This window comes from Theropithecus gelada, chromosome 3 (genome assembly GCF_003255815.1).
Source record: "Theropithecus gelada isolate Dixy chromosome 3, Tgel_1.0, whole genome shotgun sequence".
Taxonomy (NCBI): domain Eukaryota; kingdom Metazoa; phylum Chordata; class Mammalia; order Primates; family Cercopithecidae; genus Theropithecus; species Theropithecus gelada.
In genome coordinates, this window is record NC_037670.1 from 143,893,926 (window position 1) to 143,901,631 (window position 7,706).

Sequence of the window (7,706 nt, forward strand, 5' to 3'; positions counted from 1 at the left end):
GATATTAATATCAAAACTATACATGCCATGTTAATATCTGAGAATGACATGTGTGTCTATGAGTAGGGACTAAATAGTGGATTGCACCTGAGTAGATATTTTCAAACTTTTTTTATTTTTCTTTTTGTTGTTTATTTGGTGATGGAAGCTGTTTTCTCCAGTAAATAAAATAATGCTAAAATGGTACAGTAACAGTTTTACTAGCATCAAGAAGAGAAGCAGATTTAAATGGCAATTTTGATATATTCTATTATATGTATTTATCAGTGAGAATATGGCAAAGTAATCTCTTAAATAGTAACCAATGCTTACAGAATCCATCTAAATCAATTGAGGCACATTCTGCTAAATTTAATAGATGCTGAGTGACAAGTAGATGGTGAAGATGACCATTATGATAAAAATTGTGTCCCTTTAAATTCCATATGTTGAAGTCTTAACCCCCAATATCTCAGAATGAGACCTTATTTGGAAATAGGGTGTTTGCAGACATAATTCATCAAAATAAGGTCACACTGGAGTAGGGTGGGTCCCCAAATCAATGTGACTGGTATTTATTTAAAAAGAACACCATGTGAAGAAAAGAGAGGTACAGAGAGAGACAATGCGAAGGTACAGGGACAATGCCCTCTACATGCCAGGAATGACAAAGACGGACAACAAAACCCCAGAAGCTAGGAGAAAATGATGGAACATAATTTATTTTATGAACCTGCTGATACCTCGTTCTCAGACTTCTAGAATTATAAGACAATGAATTTCTGTTGCTTAAGCCAACTGCTATGTGGTACTTTGTTATAGTAGCTTTAACAAACTAATATGCCAATTAAAAATCAATGCTGCTTATGTATGTTTCCATCTATCTATCTATCTATCTATCTATCTATCTATCTATCTATCTATCCATCCATCCATCTATCTATCCATCTATCTATCTTAGATACTAAATGGCTAGTGAAAACAGTAGCTGAGCTCTAAATAGTTAAGTAAAAGAGGTAACAATGTGAAGCTGGGGTACGGTTAGCTTGAGTAACATGCATAGAGCAGTGTGATGTACACATCAATTTTCTGTGAGTATTAACATGAATGATCATAGCGAAAGTGTCAGATGAAATGAAAACCAAAATGCATCTATGAGATTCCCTGTTGATTTTGAAGATGAGCTTATACTAATGCTTTTAGTGAGTTCGGTTTGACTTCTGTGGCTTCAGGTGTATCTGCTGCTGAAATCCACTATCCTACGTATCCTCTTTTCCTTTTATTCGCCCTATTTTTCCAACTACTCATTATTTTATAACATACTATACAACTTTCTAATTTCTGTTTGTTTGTTTATTGTCTGCCTCCTCTCCCTAAAATAGAAGTACCATAGGGTGGGATGTTTGGTACATTTGCTCACTGCTGCATGTGCTGGGATCACGGCGAGTACTGATAAATATTTGTGGAATAAATTTAAATTGCACTGATGATTTCATATTAAGAAGAAAAATGGGGCTTAAAATTATTTTAAAAACCTGAACTCTTGGGCCGGGTGTGGTGGCTCATGCCTGTAATCCCAGCACTTTGAGAGGCCGAGACGGGTGGATCACGAGGTCAGGACATCGAGACCATCCTGGCTAACACGGTGAAACCCCGCCTCTACTAAAAATACAAAAAAATTAGCCAGGCGTGGTGGTGGGCGCCTGTAGTCCCAGCTACTTGGGAGGCTGAGGCAGAAGAATGGCGTGAACCCGGGAGGTGGAGCTTGCAGTGAGCCGAGATCGCGCCACTGCATTCCAGTCTAGGAGACCCAGAGAGACTCCGTCTCAAACAAAAAAACAAAACAAAACAAAACAAACTTGAACTCTTAAATATTTATTTTTTGTTTATTTGCTTTTTAAACACTTCTAAGCTTTGTGTGAAATGAGGCCTATTTTCTTTTTTAAATTATGCATGTCTAGCAAGTTCACATTTTAAAATATTTATCCTTATAACTTTATTTCTAGAATATGTTTCAGCTGCATAGAAATAGTGTACAAATCTTACTTTTTGCTGAAAATTACTGTATATTTATTACCACAGAATCATCATAATTGCATGTGATTTATTCACGTTTATTAACCTTTGCCCAGTTCTATGAAAGGCTCCTAGTTATATAAATATCCGTCTCCTCTTGAAAAATAACTATTAAATGTAAATTATGTGTGAAAACACAATAAAAATCGTAAGCCACTCAAAATCAATGTCATGATATGCGAAAGTGTGTTTCATTAACATTTGTAAAATGTTGCAATCGTTGCAGATACTCTTCCCCATTTTCCTTATTCTTTTTCATTATTTAGAGCTAAAATACAAAATTACACTTTTTAAAATTTCAGTAGAATTTTGGGGAAAAGTGGTGTTTGGTTACATGAATAAGTTCTTTAGTGGTGATTTCTGAGATTTTGGTGCACCCATCACCCAAGCAGTGTACACTCCACCCAATGAGGATTACACTTATTAAGTAAATGAAATGCCAGTAATTAAAATAGACTGGATAAATATATTCAGACAGAGTTGGAACGAGTATTTATTTATAATATGATCTATTTCAAATATCTTTGTTTAATATCATTTTCATGTACCTGATTAACATTACACTTTTTTATAGTTTGGAAATTCAGAAAGTGTTAATATTCTGAATTATTTCCTATTAATACTATTAGTAGCATATGAGGATATCAAATATATTGTTTTTTTGAATAGATGATCACAACTTTGTGAAGTAAAAACCAGCCAGAGAAATTACATGACTTAATTTCCAAACCCAGAAGGGCAGAGGATAAGCTTGAACTGAGTTTTTCTGAGTCAAGCTCTAGCCTCTGTTTATGCCCAATTTCATCTTCACATATGAAAGTGTTTAGGTGGAAAATCAGAAGGCAGAATGAAGGTGGGTATATCTAGTGGTTTCATCATAGCATGCACAATATTGGCAAAGCAGTTCTGGGTAGCTTTCAGGGTTTCATTTTATGTACTATTTTACACAAAAATATTCTCAAGCTACAGTGGAGAGACTTTAATAAAAATGCAAATAAATAAAAAATGGATCCAAGGAAAAAGACAGCATATTCCAGCTGTGTGCCACAATTCACTGCTTTCCTGATCAAGTTGCTGTGGCCTTTATAATTATTTAGCAAATCTGTTTCCAACATGAGTGTATCTTAAGGTGATGCAAATCTTTTCATACATTACAGAACAGGTACACGACTAAACAGATGCACACAAATGGTTCCAGCTATCATAATCTGATTGCTGAGATAATCAGAGTTGCTCCAGGATATCTGTGGACGTATTAAGAATGCTTACCTCAAAATGCCGCTGCCTGTTTAACTTTTTTTAAAATTCCCCCACCCAAAGTTCATTAATAATTCCTTACCATTGCAAACCACCACAGCACTTTGCACATATCTCTATTACAACCTGTAAGCTTTTAGGGGACTCAGCTTTTTCCCTTTATGAATTCCACCTAACTCTGTTCCTAAATAGGTAGGAGGTCATTCTCTGAATTAGCAAGTACCATGGTTCACCTTTCAGATGGTCCTCTGAAATACTTTTTTTGTCTAGAAATAGGAAGGTTTCAGGCTAACTTCAAGAGAGAATGGTCGGTGAGTCTCTCTCTCTCTCTCCCTCTCTCTCTCTCTCTCTCTCTCTCTGTCTCTCTTCCTTGCTGTCCTGTCTGTCTGTATTCCTAGATCCATCCTTCCATGAGTCCTAAGAATCATGAAAGGCTGAGACTGGTGCTCTATGCTTCTGCCCTAATGTTTCAGGACAGCAATTGAAGACCACCACTGTTAAAGGCAAGAAGCAAATCTTCCTGAATCTCTTGTTCTGTTTACATTTTCTTGTATATGGTTTGTTTTTCCTCTGCAGGTTTCTTTATAACCATCACTATGTTGAAATAAAAGGTGCTAAAATCCAATTGCATGCTTTTAAAACAGTGAAAGAGGCCATTCTGGCCTGCTTTGTTTCTTGGTGCTTGTCTGACAACTGTCTTTACAGAGGGATGTTCTTTGTATGTTCCAGTGTCAGTCACCAGGAGCAGATCTTAAGATTTTAGTAAAAAAAGTCCAATTATAAACGATTTGTTTTGTTTCTCCTTCCTCCCCTCCCTCCCTCCCTCCCTCCCTCCCTCTCTTCTTCCCTTCCTCCCTTCCTTCCTTCGACAGAGTTTCATTCTTGTTACCCAGGCTGGAGTCCAAAGGCAGGATCTCGATCTCGGCTCACTGCAAACTCCGCCTCCTGGGTTGAAGGAATTCTCCTGCCTCAGCCTCCCGAGCAGCTGTGATTACAGGCATCTGCCACCACGCCAGGCTAATTTGTTTTGTATTTTTTGTAAAGACAAGGTTTTGCCACGTTGGCCAGGCTGGTCTCAAACTCCTGATGTCAGCCGATCCACCTATCTAGGCCTCCCAAAGTTCTGGGATTACAGGCGTGAGCCACCGTGCCTGGCCAACTATTTGTTTTCTTGATCTTTTCTTTTGTGTGTGTGTGTGTGTGTGTGTGTGTGTGTGTGTGTGAGCATGCAAGTGCGCTATGAAGGATAGAATTCATAGATTGAGAAATCTGTATTCTAGGGTCTATTTGTTCACGCTTCAAATATCCCACTATGAGTTATATTATGATTATTTGTTCATATATTTGCCTTCTCCTGAAACTAAACTTCTGGAAGATGTGAATCACACGTTATCTACGTTTTGCCTCCCAGAAACCTATATGTCTAGTTGGTAGTTGACTGTTGCCAAGTGAAAGCTCTAAAGCCTGCCTGAACTCCTGAATGAACAAATAAATGGATAGGATGATAATCTGACTAGTGATATCAGCACTTAGGTTGTTCTTTGTAGGTGCTGAAGGAACTTAGAGAGTTGCTCCAAAGTCATTGTAATTGTATACACGTGCTACACTTTGGAGATTACTGCTAAATAAAGACCAAGTTAGTGTTTGTATTTCCCCAGAGAAAATAGAGAATTGAATCTCAAAGACAAGTTGTTGCCTTGGAGGTAGAAGATGGTTTTAATCAGCAATGAGAAGAAAAAGAGTAAGAAATGCAATCTTTTACCCAATCTCTAAGCTAAATCATTTTACCCTTTTAGACATATTCCTCATAGTCTTCACAGAGGGAAAAAGGAAAAAGTAATTCCCAACATTGCTCCCTGTTCCCCTGGCAGTCTCTATATTAAAGATGCTGGACTGCAGATCCTCACTGCTGAGGGAAAATATTAACCTCATTCTCTCCAAACGCAGCATGAGGCCTAGAAAATGTCCTTCCTCATTTTGGAACGTAAGGCTGTGTACAGAACAGTCTTACAATGACAGTGTTTAGACTGTAGGAAATCATCAAAATGAAGTAAGTCCTTATGAGGTAGCTGTGGAGCTGAATTTAAAAGCATTCCTGCCTATGATTTTGGAGGTGCATCATATTGTCAGGAAAGGTCTAATGTGCTTTTTAAGTTATGAAATTTCATTGTCACATTTGTCTTGTGGGTTACAGAAATAAAAAAATAGGTTGATAATTATCTCTAAACTTTTTCTTTTTTTTCACATTTAGGTGTATGAAAGCATTCTAAGTAATATTGACATTTTAAAACTCAAAATATCATAAAATTAGGTAATCTATTTTAAATACTAACAATGACAACTTAATGTATTTCATTATTTAGATTGTCATTCCAAAATATTATTTCAAATACAACACATAATATTTTTAAATAGCTATAAAATACTTTATAAATACAATTAATTGGCATACATTTATATAGTAATCCTTAAAATCAACTGATAGTTGCTATTTAGAATATTGAATTTTACTTCTTACTAGTGTTATTGTAAAGAAATAATATTAATGAACAAAACCCATCCTTCAACCTCCAACTTAATTTTACTTTAGTGCAAGTGTCTCATTCTCAGAATGCAATCCTGCAGCCCGCAATAACGTGATTCCTCTTCTCAACATCCCTAAATTTTCCTTCTCAGTGTGTATTGCTCCCAGTCATTTTTTTAAATGTTTTTGTTTCTTCATTATTGGCCTTTGGAAAACGGAAAGTGTTGATATTCACTATTTCACTGTCACTTAGATCTGAGAAACTTCTGCATTCAAAAACTCCTCTCACTTATTTTTCTTTTGCTGATATATTTCACAAGTCATAGTAGAGAGAGAGAAGGCAGAGTCAACCTGGGGAGCATTTGACACGTGGCATTGAAAATCTACTGCTTGACAATATTGATTCTTCCTATCCATGAGCACGGAATGTTTTTCCATTTGTCTGTGTCATCTCTGATTTCTTTAAGCAATGTTTTGTAGTTCTCATTGTAGAGCTCTTTCATCTTCGCGGATAGATTTATTGCTAGGTACCTTATTCTTTTGTGGCTATTGTGAATGGAGTTGAATTCTTGATTTGCTATCAGCTTACATGTTGTTGGTGTACAGGAATGCTACTAATTTTTGTACTTTGATTTTGTATCCTGAAACTTTGCTGAAATGGTTTATCAGATCAGGGAGCTTTGGGGCAGAAACTATGGGGATTTACAGGTATAGAAGCATATCATCTACCAATAGAGATAGTTTGACTTCCTCTCTTCCTATTTGGATGCTTTTTATTTCTTTCTCTTGCTTGATTGCTCTGCCCAGTGCTTCCACTTTTATGTTGCATAGGAATGGTTAAAGAGGGCAACTTTTTCTTGTGCCGGTTTTCAAGGGAAATGCTTCCAGTTTTCACCCGTTCAATATGGTGTTGGCTGTGGGTTTGTCATTGATGGCTCTTATTTTTTGGAAGTAAGTTCTGTCAGTGCCTAGTTTGTTGTGAGTATTGAACATTAAGGGAGGTTGAATTTTTTCAAAAGCTTTTTCTATGTATTGAGATAATCATGTGGTTTTTGTTTTTAGTTCTGTTTATATGATGAATCACATTATTGATTGGCATATGTTGAACCAATGAGGCATACCAGGGATAACACCTACTTGATCATGGTGGATTAGTGTTTTTATTTTTTTTTATTTTTTTATTTTTTTATTTTTTATTTTTTGAGACGGAGTCTCGCTGTGTCGCCCAGGCTGGAGTGCGGTGGCGCGATCTCGGCTCACTGCAAGCTCCGCCTCCCGGGTTCACGCCATTCTCCTGCCTCAGCCTCCGAGTAGCTGGGACTACAGGCGCCCGCCACCTCGCCCGGCTAGTTTTTTGTATTTTTAGTAGAGACGGGGTTTCACCATGTTAGCCAGGATGGTCTCGATCTCCTGACCTCGTGATCCACCCGCCTCGGCCTCCCAAAGTGCTGGGATTACAGGCTTGAGCCACCGCGCCCGGCCGGATTAGTGTTTTAATATGCTGCTAGATTTGGTTTTTCAGTATTTTGTTGATCATAAACATTTATGTTCTTCAAAAGGCCGGGCGCGGTGGCTCAAGCCTGTAATCCCAGCACTTTGGGAGGCCGAGACGGGCGGATCATGAGGTCAGGAGATCGAGACCATCCTGGCTGACACGGTGAAACCCCGAGGCGGGCGGATCACAAGGTCAGGAGATCGAGACCACGGTGAAACCTCGTCTCTACTAAAAATACAAAAATTAGCCGGGCGCGGTTGTGGGCGCCTGTAGTCCCAGCTACTCGGGAGGCTGAGGCAGGAGAATGGCGTGAACCCGGGAGGCGGAGCTTGCAGTGAGCCGAGATCGCGCCACTGCACTCCAGCCTGGGCGACA